This window comes from Meriones unguiculatus, chromosome 17 (genome assembly GCF_030254825.1).
Source record: "Meriones unguiculatus strain TT.TT164.6M chromosome 17, Bangor_MerUng_6.1, whole genome shotgun sequence".
Lineage (NCBI taxonomy): Eukaryota > Metazoa > Chordata > Mammalia > Rodentia > Muridae > Meriones > Meriones unguiculatus.
Genome location: NC_083364.1, coordinates 66523298 through 66537526, shown reverse-complemented (window position 1 = coordinate 66537526; position 14229 = coordinate 66523298). Strand labels below are relative to the sequence as shown.

At 38.2% G+C, this 14229-nt stretch overlaps 1 protein-coding gene across 2 annotated transcripts in view; it reads left to right on the top strand.

The window, feature by feature from the left end:
- The window catches only part of Htr1f (5-hydroxytryptamine receptor 1F), a 137170-nt gene that overhangs the window by 90037 nt on the left and 32904 nt on the right, over positions 1-14229 (top strand). For both annotated transcript variants that reach the window (XM_060370618.1, XM_060370619.1), the window contains one exon: positions 10950-11042. The gene's annotated coding sequence lies outside the window, so the exon portion shown is untranslated. The remainder of the gene's footprint in view (positions 1-10949; positions 11043-14229) is intronic.

Below are 14229 nucleotides of genomic sequence, written 5' to 3'. Positions count from 1 at the left end.
CATGTTCCCATTAGATCTCCACCCTGCATCTTAATTGTCTATAGACCCCAGAGTCATAAATGTACATTTATTATAGCATTTCCCACTGAGCTACATGTCACAGAGACACTGTAATCATAGTTATGTCGTTAGTTTCCAACGGCTATCTAGCAATTTGAATGTACTCGGAGGGTATAACATAGTTGCTATATTGAGAATAAAATTATAGATTGAGAAAGAATTTTAGGATTCTCGTTAATTCCTTCTCCGGCGCCTTGACTTTAGTGGGCCTCATCTAAATGGCACTTAGCAGATGCTCAGTAGTGTCTACAGGAGAGTGGATGAGTAAATGTGTGTGGGTGTTCATGAATCTTTAAATCTGAATGCATGTCTCTTCAAGCAGAGACTTATTTCTCAACTAAATTACCTTTTACCTGCTAAGAAGAGATTAGTCTCCTGAAAACTGCCACCACAAAATGTTTTATTTTGTCCTTTCAAGGGAAAGCCGTGCTAAAGAAACAAAATTAATTAAAGCGGAACTTCATATCCAGAAAGTAAAAATATTACTGTGCCTTAAGAATTTTCACATTAATCTTGTTGCACATTAGTAACAAGATTGGTTTTTCCTTTTCTCTAAAGTAGCTGAGCTTCGTACCAAGGGCTAATATAGTCTCCCCACAGTATCTGCAGAAGTCTGCATCTTTCTATTCTTTCTTCTGTAGTCCATTACCTTAACTTTAGGATCATTGTGTTGGTGTAAATAGCTTCTGTCACTTCAAGCATCCTTTACTGGCAGCCAGGCCCATAGTCAGAGAAAGAAAAACCCCAAGAGAGTGAAACAAGCACTCTCTTCCTCCTGGAAACAGCGCCTGAATCTCCTGTCTGGGTCAGTTAGAACTTGACCTCACGTTTGCAAATGTGCCTTAGAAATGCTGTCGTTCAGAAGCTCGAGTTAGAGGGAGATGGACATAGAGACAAAGATGTTCTTTTGTATATTCCCTGCTTTGGCTACTGTCCTATGTCACTTGATAACTTTTAGTATAAATATTCCTTAAACTCCTTTGAAAGTTAACTTCTATCTCTTATCATTCCCTGGATACATATTATCATCATTCTCTTAAAATGTAGATATTTTTATCTACTTGATCATTTTTATGATTCTTTTCTCTTCTAAATCATTTTTGTAGCCATAACTTTAAATTTGTCCACAAGAAAATGATACTATGCCCACCTGTTTCTTCTCTTCCTTCTGATTATACTTTGTGCTTCAGTTTAATATCTTACAAACCTCAATACTTGGTCTTTGGTGTAATCATACAAATAACATACTCAAATGAGTTTTAATTATCACTGGAAAGGAGAGTTGGCTTTTCATAGTTTACAAAAGATTTACAAATATGTGTTTATTCATGGTGAAAGGGAAGGAATAATTAAAATTCACATTATGTTATATGTTAACATTTGGTGTATTGTGTTATATACTAGTTGCTTCTCTTTCGCTGTGGTAAAACACATGATCAATACAATTTATAGGGGAAAATTTTTGTTATGGCTTATGGTTCTGGATAAATAAGGTTCCATCATGGTGGCACCAGGAACAGGAACCTGAAAACTCACATCCCAAATTACAGGCATGCAGCAGAGAGGGCAAACTCAAATTGGTTACAAGGCTTTCAATCCCGAAACCTCATTCCAGTGAGATCCAGCAAGGTTGTACCTCCTAAACCTACTCAGACAGCACCACCATCTGGGGACCAAGCATTCAAATATTTGAGCCTATGGAGGAAATTCTCCTTCAAACATATAGAACTTATATGTAAAAAAGAAAAGGAAAAAATTGGTGAGGTTGTAGAGACTAGGAAATCTGTGACCACTGTTACTGGGAATGTCAGTTAGTACAGTCAGCCTAAGAAATGATGTAGAGTACCTGAAACATTAAGTACAAAGCTATCCTATTATTTAGTAAAATCACCCAGATTCATGGCAGAAGTAAATTAATTCAGTGTCAGAGAGACAACAGCATTCTCGTTTTCACTGCACTGTTATCTGGTACACAGAAGACTGAAAGTAAGGGAAACACAATCCTTTGCTAGTTACAAGAAAATACTTATGTGTCTTACATATATATATGTATGTATATATGTATGTATAAACAGCTTGTTGAAAATTTTAAATTGCATTCACTGGTCTATATTATAAACACTCCCAATTTTCCAACATAGAAGAATCAGGTTTTGAATTACATACAGTTCATTGGTACTTACCTTGCATGTGAAGCCTTATGTTTGAAAACCAAAATTGCAAAAGAAGAAAAAAAATAGACATTATTGCTGATTAGTTTCTTTCAACACACAAACTAGCATCACCTGGGAAGAGAAAACCTCATTTGCCTCTAACAGGTTGGGGCCTGTGGGCATGTCTGTGGGACATGAAAGGCTCAGCCACCCCTGAGCATGGTATATGAAAAAGCAGGCTGAACAAGCTATGGAGAGCAAGCCAGTTAGAATTCCTATACCTTGTCTGCTTCAGCTCCTGTCTTAAATTTTCCGTTTTGAATTCCTGTGTTAGCTTCCCTCCATGATGGACTGTAAGCTGAATGATGAAAAATGCCGTTTCCCCACAAGTTACTTTTTGGTTGTGGCGTTTCTCACAGCAGCACCGAAGCTAACTAGAACATCATAAGTGTCCTCTACAGTCACAAAGGCAAGAACAGTGTTTACAGCATGTAGAAACCCCACCTCATATCTATGCTGTTTGAAAACCTTAAATAATATATTTTCTAGACCTATCTGATCTGTGTTTGTTTTTGTTTTTGTATTTGAAATAGCATTTCTTTATGTAACTTTGGCTGTCCTGAAACTCACTTTGCAGATCAGACTGGTCTGAACTCAGAGTTCCACTTGTCTCTGCCTCCTAAAAGCTGATATTAAAGGTGTGTACCATGATGGCCCAGGAAACTATATGATCTTCTAACAGTCAAAGAAAAAGTAATGTGGATTTGTGTTATACGGATTTAACCTGGTTTTTCTGCCAGAGTCCTCCAGCAGAGTCGAACAGTTCCTGAGGGGGAGGGGGTTGAGGAAATCTTAAATAATATTAATAATAATAATAATAATAACAACAAAACACTACACAGGAGATGAGTTCAAGAGGGCTGCCAGCAGAAACTGTCACACCTGGTTTACTCCACAATTCCTTTTCTTTAGTCAGAGCAAAGCACCTCAACACAATGAAGGGGTTCATTAAAAAGTCAGACTTGTTTATCTCAACCACCTGCCTCTGTGATCCTCACACAAATGAAAGGAAGTCACTTGACAAAACATCCTGCTTAGCTCTGTCTGCAGGTGAAGGCCAATATGAAAACATGTTTCTGGCTGAAAGCTCAATAACAGAGCAGCCTGGCAAACAAGCAGCTCTCTACATTTTTCTTTAAAATAACTTAGGCATTTCTAGACATAAAAGTCAAGGGGTTTAGATATTTCAACTTAATTATTGTATTTATTTTATTGCATATGAAACACATATACATTTATGCCTACCACATGAAAGCATAAGGCCAGATACTAAAGATGCTGAAATAAATAAAGCACATCTGATCATTGCTCACAAAAGGAACAGTACATTCAGTGCACGTGTTATTGTATCAGTTAAACAATTATAGGGTGATGATTCCGCAATGCATTAATGTGGTTCAAAGGGTTATTTTGAAAGTTCGTATCACAGGTGATTATGAAATGTATAAATAATTTCCACTAGTTCCTTAATAAATGATTCTATAAATTGTATTATGTGCCTTACATTGGAAGTATCAGTAGCTTGAATAATCTTCACGAACTTTTAATTGAAAAAAATACACATACATTTTTATCTACATGGTTAAATTTGCGAATCAGAAATGCTCTATTGGGTGACTACAGCTTTTCTAAAATAATAATATAGTATGGCTTCGGATCACTTACTCATCTATTATGTGACTTTTTTTTTTTATTTCTTGATATCTACACTCCAAAACTAACTGTTGTCAATTGAAATGATAGAGTCATGCCATGGGCCAGAAACAAGAGTATAGTTTTGCCACTGTATGTTTTCCTTGCAACCCAATAGGAACATTGCTGCAGTAAACCACGCCCCACGGCTTCCCACACCCCGCAGCTTCTGATTCTCTTCTTTTGACTTATAATTGACTTTGCAACACTGCATTCTTTTACTTAGCATTTTGTCTTTTATCATTTGATTTTTCTCCTATAAGACAATAACTAAAATTAAAAGTTAGAACTAGTCAAATGATAGGAGGAGGTCCTCCCCTATCAGTGGACTTGGAAAGGGGCAGGGAGGAGACCAGGGAGGGAGTGTGGGGTTGGGGAGGGAATAAGGGAACAGGATACAGCTGGGACACAGAGTTAACAAAATATAACTAAAAGAAAAATAAAATTAAAAAAAAGTTAGAACTACAAAGCCAGATGTGAAAGCAATCACCTGTAACAGCAATCAGGAGGTAGGAGCATCAAGATCAACTGCAGAGGGAGTTGGAATTTTAAAATATTTTTAAATGCAGTTGTAGATGTAACATGCCACAGCTAAGTTTAATGTATTTTAGTATGAAAATGTAACTAAATAAAAACAAATTAAATAGGCCAGCCAGGGCTACATTGTGAGATGCTAACTCAAACAACATCAATAATATATAAATAATATAAAATACACAGAATTTTGACTGAACAATTGATAATTGTCTCTCATCCTTTCAGAAGCCTAAATTTCCATGATTTCTAGTTTATGGAATTTCAAAATCAGAATTTTTGAATTTTTGTATGGCATTTCAGTAATACGACTATAAATTACAATGGAATTTATTTTTAAATAATTTTTATTATCTTTTTTCTATTGAAAAAAAAAAGTCACTACATTTGGTGGCACACGCCTTTCAACCCAGCACTTAGGGAAGCAGAGGCAGGTAGATCGCTAAATTCTAGGCCAGCCTGGTCTACAAAGTGAGTCCAGGACAGCCACAGCTACACTGAGAAACCCTATCTCAGAAAAACAAAAAACAAAACAAACAAAAAGGTTAACAAGATTTTAGTCACAAACTGGAGTTAGAATCTGTAATAGGTCTAACAAGTGGTTACAAAGCACTATGTAAAGCAAAGAAAACCTGCAGGAAGTCTCAGAGCACAAGAAATGCATAAAGTGGACAGCATACATAAAGTTATCACAGAGAAGAACTGGGCTTTCATTTACCTCAATACTTAGGCCATCTGCGGAACTGAAATACTGCATGCAATAAAAGATGCTGTTGGTTATGTAGTTATATTTCTTCTACTGACCTCTGGTTTCATATTTTTGCAATAAATATCTTTAATAACTAGAAAAAATGCTTCAAAATATAAAATATGACTCAAAACATCTTAATTTATTAATATTTGGGCAATACTAGTATATATTAGTACATATAAATTATACAAATATTGACATTTTAATAAAAGTCAACTGTATATGGAAAATGAAAGTAATAATTAGCCTCAATGGAATTCAGGGGATTATCATTAGTCCAACATAATAAATACTCTGTTTAATGTTCTCCTTAGAATTTTGAAATGCCTCTGGCTATTATTATAAACATGCTATTTACTGAAATGACAATATTTCACTTTTCCTACCCATTGCTTTTCTTTCTTCTTAATTTAAGTTCCAAGAAAAATTTTATATAGTAAAGAAATACAATCAAATAAAGAACTTATGGCCTCACCACCCAATGAATATAAGAGAAGTAATCAAAAGTAGTTGATTATTGTCTGATAAAAATAAATAAAAGACTGTCTAATTTTCTAAGATTGGGTGTGAATACACACTGTGGAATAAAAGTTGCATGTACCTTGTCTTTGTCACTCTTACATTGCAGAGAAGAGACACATGACCAAGGCAACTGTTATGAAAGAAAGCATTAAATTAGGACTGTGCTTACAATATCAGAGGCTTAGTCTGTTATCTTCATAGTGGTGAGCATGACATGGGTTCCATCGCTGAGAGCTACATCCTGGTCTTCAGGCAGAGAGACACTGGGTCTGGCATGGGCTTTTGAAACCTCAAAGCCCACCCCAAGTGACACACTTTCTTCAACAAGGCCCTACCTCCTCCAACAAGGTCACACCTCCTAATCCTTTTCAAATAGTGCCACTCCCTAAATATATATTCAAATATATGAGCCTATGGGGTCATTTGTATTGAAACTACCACATACCTGCTACACGTGAATGAAAAGATAAGATACAATTCATATATGCACATATGCATGCAAGGCTACTCATACTTGTACAGACATACACATATTCACGTAGAAGAAGGGTAAAAGAAACAAATAATTCTATCCCTAGATACTGCTATAACTTTATTATCTTATTGAATAAAATGGATACATTGAAAATTATTGTGAGCCAGGCAGTGGTGGTACACCCCTTTAATTCCAGCACTTGGGAGGCAGAAGCATGCAGATTTCTGTGAGTTCAAGGCCACTCTGGTCTTCAGATCAAGTTCCAGGACAGCCAGTGCAAAAATAGAGAAACTTTGTCTCAAAACACCATAAAAAGAAGGAAGGAAGGAAAGAAGGAAGGAAGGAAGGAAGGAAGGAAGGAAGGAAGGAAGGAAGGAAGGAAGGAAGAAAGGAAGGAGAGAGAGAGGAAGGAAGGAAGGAAGGAAGGAAGGAAGGAAGGAAGGAAGGAAGGAAGGAAGGAAGGAAGGAGAGAGGAAGGAAGGAAGGAAGGAAGGAAGGAAGGAAGGAAGGAAGGAAGGAAGGAAGGAAGGAAGAAAATTACTGTGAATATATTTGTGCTTAGGAGCACATTTTATCTTTGTCTTTATCTCTCTAAGTACATTTTAAGTTTTAAAAAAACAAGTCCTTATATACAAAGAACTAAAGAAGCTGAAAAGCAGCAAACCAAGTAATCCAATTAAAAAATGGGGAACAGAGCTAAACAGAGAATTCTCGACAGAGGAATATCGAATGGCAGAAAAACACTTAAAGAAATGCTCATCCTCATTAGCCATCAGGGAAATGCAAATCAAAACGACCCTGAGATATCACCTTACACCCATCAGAATGGCCAAGATGAAAAACTCAAGCGATAACACATGCTGGAGAGGTTGTGGAGAAAGGGGAACCCTCCTCCACTGCTGGTGGGAATGTAAACTGGTACAACCACTCTGGAAAGATATCTGGCGCTTTCTAAGACAAATAGGAATAGTGCTTCCTCCAGACCCAGCTATACCACTGCTAGGTATATACCCAAAGTTTGTTCAAGTACACAAAAAGGACACTTGCTCAATCATGTTTATAGCAGCTCTATTTGTAATAGCCAGAACCTGGAAACAACCCAGATGTCCATCAACGCTGGAATGGGTACAGAAATTGTGGTATTTTTATACAATGGAATACTACTCAGCAATCAAAAAGGAGGAAATCATGAAATTTGCAGGCAAATGGTGGGATCTAGAAAAGATCATTCTGAGTGAAATATCCCAGAAGGAGAAAGACAAACATGGGATATACTCACTTATATAGATCTATAAGATATGATAAACATAATGAAATCTATACACCTAAAAAAGATAATCAATTGAGTGGACATGGGGTAAGATGATCAATCCTCATTTAGAAAGACAGATGGGATGTGCATTGAACGTATGACAGGAGTCTACTGAGCGCATCTGAAAGACTCTAACTAGCAGTGTTTTCAAAGCAAAGACTCATGACCAAACCTTTGGCAGAGTACAGGGAATCATAAGAAAGAAGGGGAGTTAGTCTGATGGGGAAAGGATAGGAGCTCCACAAGGACCAAATTTATATCTGGGCACAGGGTCTTTTCTGAGACTGACATTCAAACAAGGACCATGTATGGATATAACCTAGAACCTCCACTCAGATGTAGCCTGTGGTAGCTCAGTAACCAATTGGTTTCCCAAAGTGAGGGGAACAGGGACTATTTCTAACAGGAACTCAATGACTGGCTCTTTGGTCTCCCCACCCCCGAAGGGAGGAGCAGTCCTGTTAGGCCACAGAGGAGAGCTTTGCAGCCAGTCCTGAAGATACCTGATAAAACAGGATCAGATGAATGGGGAGGAGGTCCCCCCTATCAGTGGACTTGGAAAGGGGCACGGTGGAGATGAGGGAGGGAGGGAGGGACTGGGAGGGAATGAGGGATCGGGACATGGCTGGGATACAGAGTTAATAAAATGTAACTGATAAAAAATAAATAAAAAAAAAAAAACAAAAAAAAAAACAAAAAAAAAAAAAAACAAGTCCTTGTGTTTAAATTGGCAGTTTATGATATTGCATAACACAGATGGTCCCAACATACTTATGATGTCTGTTTGGGATTTGTTGCTCTTGTTGCCTTACTTTACAATCGTAACACCATGATACACATTCAGTAGGAATCCTACTCAAAATTTAGGATTGTGATATTTTTCTCATCTATGAACAATACCCTCTTGTGACAATTAGGGTCAGAAGAGAGCAAACACCTCCCAGTAAGCCACTTATGCATAGGTTAAACACACAGTCATTGCTCGACCACAGCAAATAGGTGTACAAAAGCATTTTTCAACTTAATAATGAGTTCATTGGCATTTGTTTTCATTGGAAATCAAGTGTCAGATTGGTGTGTCTCTGTGTCTGTGTGTGTCCGTGTGTTTCCTTATTTGGTGGTGTTGGGATCCATAAGCAGGCATCTCTACAGCCAAGCCCCCAGGCCACCTGACAAATGGGACATCAGGCATTGAGAGACCACCTGCGACCACCTGCGGACCACCTGCTACCTCCTGTGCAAGCACTGGGTCACCTTATAAGAGGACTCTCCTCTCTCTCCCTCTCCCTATCCCTTTCTCTCTTTCCCTCCCTCTTTCCTCCTTTTCCCTCCCTTCCTCCCTCTCTCTCTCTCTCTCTCTCTCTCTCTCTCTCTCTCTCTCTTCTTGCAAACCTCCCATGTGGAACCAATCTCGTGTGTGATTTATGAACCCGCCATATAACTCCACCACACAATCCTAACGATGGTGCTGAGGATGAAGCCAGAGCCTTGGACTAGCCAGCCTAAGACTGAGCGTCCCTCCAGCCTGTTCGGCTACCTCGGCATTTCCAGAGATGCAAATGTCACCGTGTTGTCTCTGTATCATTCACTGAGGTTAATTTGAAATTTTAATTACAGGAAGCAGCATGATAAATGAAGATATTTTACTCTAAAACTGTCTTTAAAATAATGGGGGGGTGAGTAGATAATCTGAGATGGCATAATGATATGCAAATTTTTCAGATTAATTTTATTAACAAATGAATCTATTCTATGAACCTCAAATTATAATTGCAAGGTTAAAAGAAAACTGACAATTTTCTTTCTTTCTTTTCTCTTTTTTTTTTTTCTTTTCTTTATAGTATGGGGCTTATGACAGGGTCTTTCTACGTAGTCCTGCCTGTCCTAAAGTGCATTATATAGACCGTGCTTGACTCAAACTGCCTCTGCCTCCCAAGTACTGAAATTAAAGGCCATCGCACCTGGCTATTTACAATTGTCTCCCATTCAGGGAATTATAACAATTTCCAGAGATGCTGTTGTATAAAATAATCTTTAGGAAGAGGAATAGTTGTGCTATTCATAGCCATACTGTGAAAGGAACAAACATTATAAAACACACTGTAGAGTACAGCCTTTAAAAGTTTAACTTCGGGGGTTGGGGAGGTGAGCCACTGGTAAGGTGAGTTAAGATGACTCCCTGGCTGCTCTTCCCGAAGGACTCAGATTCAATTTCCAGCAACCACAAGGTGGCTCTCGACCGTCTGCAACTCCAGTCTTGGAAGATTCGATGCCTTCCTCCATCCTATGAGTGTATCAGGCATGCATATGGTGCACAGGCATACATACAAAGAAAAACAATGTATATGTTCACTCATGCATATGAGTATATACATGAAATAGTTCTAAATTTTTTATCTTAACCTTTGAGGATGATGAAATAGCCCATCGGATCACGGAACTGGCCACCAACCCTGACAACCTGCATTTGCTCTCCAGAGCTCACATGGTATAAACCGAGAACCAGTTTTTTGTTTTTGTTTTTGTTTTTGTTTTTTATTTTTCATCAATTACACTTTATTCATTCTGCATCCCCCCATAAGCCCCTCCCTCATCCCCTCCCAATCCCACCCTCCCTCCTCCCTCTGCATGCATGCCACTCCCCAAGTCCACTGATAGGGGAGGTTCTCCTCTCCTTTCTGATCTTAGTCTATCAGTTCACATCAAAAGTGGCTGCATTGTCCTCTACTATGGCTTGGTAAGGCTGCTCCCCACCAGGGGAAGGTGATCAAAGAGCAGGCCAATCAGATTATGTCAGAGGCAGTCCCTCTTCCCATTACTATGTAACCCACTTGGACACTGAACTGCCATGGGCTACATCTGTGCAGGGGTTCTGGGTTATCTCCATGAATAGTCCTTGGTTGGAGTATGAGTCTCTGGGAAGTTCCCTGTGTTCAAATTTTCTTGTTCTGTTGCTCTCCTTGTGGAGACCAGCTTTTAAAAGTTATGTTGGCGCGCCACAACACTGGGACTGTGGTTCTCTTGTGCCCATGTATATGCAAAATAAATAAATAAATGTAATTCTATCTATTTTTTAAATTAAATTTTGAAGGCAAAAAAGCCAACAATTGTTACCTTCTACTTAAAGATGTTTATGTTTGTCTAACCTAAGCTAATAACACCTATGTACTACAATAATTACTTTCTCTTTGCTGTGACAAAATTCCTGATAAAAGCAACTTAGTAAAAGAAGGGTTTGTTTGACACATTCTGTAAGGAGATAGAACTATGGCACTCTAGAACTCAGGCCACTATGGCAGGAGGCTTGGCAACAGCTAGCTGGTCACATTGCATCTTCAGGCCGAAAGACAAAGACAAATGCTGTCTCCTCTGTTCCTTTCTTCATCCCAGGTCCAGCCCGTGGATGGCGCTGTTCAGATCAAGGGGGAGTCTACCTTCTTTAATGAAATCTTTCTGGAAATGTCCTCGCAGACAAGCCCCAAGGTATGTCCCCAAGGAGAGTCCAAATCCAGTTGGCGGTGAAGATTACTCATTGTACTACTACCTAGGATTTGGATAAAGATTAGTTAAGCTAATGTACGTGAAAATAAAACTTTGGCATCAAGTAGCTGTTCAAAAACATCTTGCACAAGTTTGTATTATCCTCACGGTTATATTTATCAGTAAGTAGAGTTGCACTTGATTAATAAAATGTTCATGTCTGCCTCAAATAAATTCATACATAATAAGACTGATGTAGAACAAGTAACAAATTAAATTTGACTTAGAATAAGGTTTGAGAACGTCAAAATCAAATGTGATATTTTTCCTAAATTATGTTTGTTTACTTATTTACTGTGTGTGCATGCTATCTGTGTGGACGCACACACCATGGTGTGCAATGTGGCAGGCAGAGGACAACACTGAGCATTTACTTCTCTTCTTTCATTTTTTTGTTTGGGGGGATGGGTTCCAGGAGTTAAACACGGATCACTAGGCTTACGCAGGGAATGTCTTTATCTGCTAAGCCATCTTGAAGCACAACGCTGCTATTTTTAAATTTTTACTAAGTCACACAGATGTCAGGTTTTGTCAAAATGAAGATTTCTATCTGATATTACTAATATTTGTGGATCTTTATTTCACTGAAAAGCCACATTTAATAGGGCTGAAGAGACAGCTCAGTTGTTTGAGAACACTTGTTGCTCTAACAAGGGACTCAAGTTCAGCTTGTAGCCCTCACACAACGGCTCACAACCATCTGTGCCTCTAGTTCCAAGAAATCCAAAACCCTTTTCTGACCTCCATGGGCACCAGGAACACAGGTGGTATGCCTGCATGCATGCAGGCAAAAAACTTATACATGTAATAAAATAAATAAGACTTTTAAAATTAGGGAAGAATTCCCATTTAAAAATACATAAAACATTAGCATTTATCCAGTCATCCTAGAGTAAATGAGAAAGAGTAAGTCTAGGTGACGTTCCTTTTTGTAAGATATTTCATATATTTATTTCCTTCTGTAAGTATTGGTGTGTTGCCTGCATGGATGTCTGTGTACCATCACATGGCTAGTGCCTCCTGGAACACATGGTAGTGAGCTGCTGGGAATCAAATCTGGGTCTCTTGGAAGAATATCAAGTGCTCTTGACCACTGAACCATCTCTCCAGTTCCACGCTTCAAGGTTTAGTGTAACAATTTTCACAGGTTCATTCATACTTAGCAATCCTGCCCTCCCCCCCATTTCCAGCCTTGTATGGTTGGTGGTTCATAATACTTGCTGTAATTCACATAAAACTGAAAGACCAAAATGCAGTTTGACCTTTCCTTAGTAAGGAACTAGTCACTAAAATAAAGATGATCCAGGATGTTGCATTGTAACCTAAAATTTGTGTCTTTGTCCAAATTACTTATTTGTTATACCTATTTGTGGATAAATTGAAATACCAAAGGAAAGTATAAATTTAAAGAAATTGTATTTTCATTCTCCTGGCAGACAGTATCTATTAAAACATATAATTATATAATATATAATATATAATATAGTATAATAACCTATATTATTCTTTTCATGTTACTATTTGGGTACTATTCCAGAAAGATTTTAATTTTTAATATTATGTGTACTTTTCAATAGCAGTACCAGTAGATTTTAGACCTTCGCTTGAATAATTGCTAAATAAACTATAATATTTTTGGTGTTCTTAAACTCTAAAACTTAACATGGAGTAAATTTACTAAGATCTGTAAAATAAAACATATATTTATTAAAATTTCATGGGTATTTATCTCCACTTAGGCTTAGGTGTGGGAAATGATAATTTTTAAACAGAATATTCTTTGTTCTGGATTTTTTCTTTATTATTATTATTATTATTTATTACAATTTATTCACTTTGTATCCCAGCTGTAGCCCCCTCCCTCATCTCCTTCCAATCCCACCCTCTCTCTCTCTTCCACCCCTATGTCCCTCCTCTAGTCCACTAATAGGGGAGGGCCTCCTCCCCTACTATCTGACCCTAGCCTATCAGATCTCATCAGGACTGTCTGGATCCTCTTTCTCTGTGGCTTAGTAAGACAACCTCGCCAGGCAGAGGTGATCAAAGAGCAGGCCACGGAGTTCATGTGAGAGTTAGTCCCTGCTTCCCTTACTAGGAACCCACTTGGAAACTGAGCAGTCTATGGGCTTCCTCCAAGCAGGGGTTCTAGGTCCTCTTCATGCATGGTCCATGCATCAGTGTCTGCAGACCTCCCTAGACCCAGAATTTTTGGCTCTTAAACAGAATTTTTGAGCCAAATTCTGAGCTTAGAATGTATGCATAGATAGAATGTATGCATATTTGTGTTGTCCTTTAGAGAGAAAACAACAACAACTTTGGAGGATACAGACATACACACACCACATACACACACAGTTGATCACACCCCATGAAGACCAAATAACCTCTATAGGGCCATTATTAACACTGCCCTACAAATAATTCCATTCTAATTATTTAGGGAATGATTCATCACGTAAGTGCCTCTACCTCTGACAGCTCAGTCAGTTACTAACAGCAGCTTCAAAGGATGAGTCTAGGTCTTGAGAAAAGAAGGTCATTTGGGGATATAATTCCATGCTTCCATCACACAGGCTTCAGGAAATGACTCCTTCGGGAAGATGTACTCTGAGAAGGACTGCCAAGTTCTTTCAAGGCGAGTAGAACTTCTCAGGGAAAGAACTGACATTGGGGAGGTGAAAGAGTCTCATGATAGGTTATAAAGTCCCCATGAGAGCTAAAAATCCCCTCTCCTCTGAGGCTCGTTCATCCAGGAATACCAGACAACATTTTCCTTGTTCCTTATGGCTATAACCAGACTTCACTTTCCCACTGTGGCTTCAAAACTCCTGACTTGAAACCCACACCACTTGATTCACCTTTCCTGAAGACCAGAATATATATATCTGTGAGACTATGTTTGAAGGTTATAGTTTTTTTTTTTAAGTTTTTTCTTATTTTTGAGAATTTCACACATGTATACAATGAGGTATAATATTTAATCCTTTTCCCCACTTCAGCTTTCCCTTTGTCCCCCAACATGCCTCTCTAGGAAAAAACATGCCCCAACATGAAATATTAGTGTCTTTTTAAAAATAATTCACTTAATTCAGTTAGTATTGGATGAGTGTAGGGCCATCCATTGGAGCAT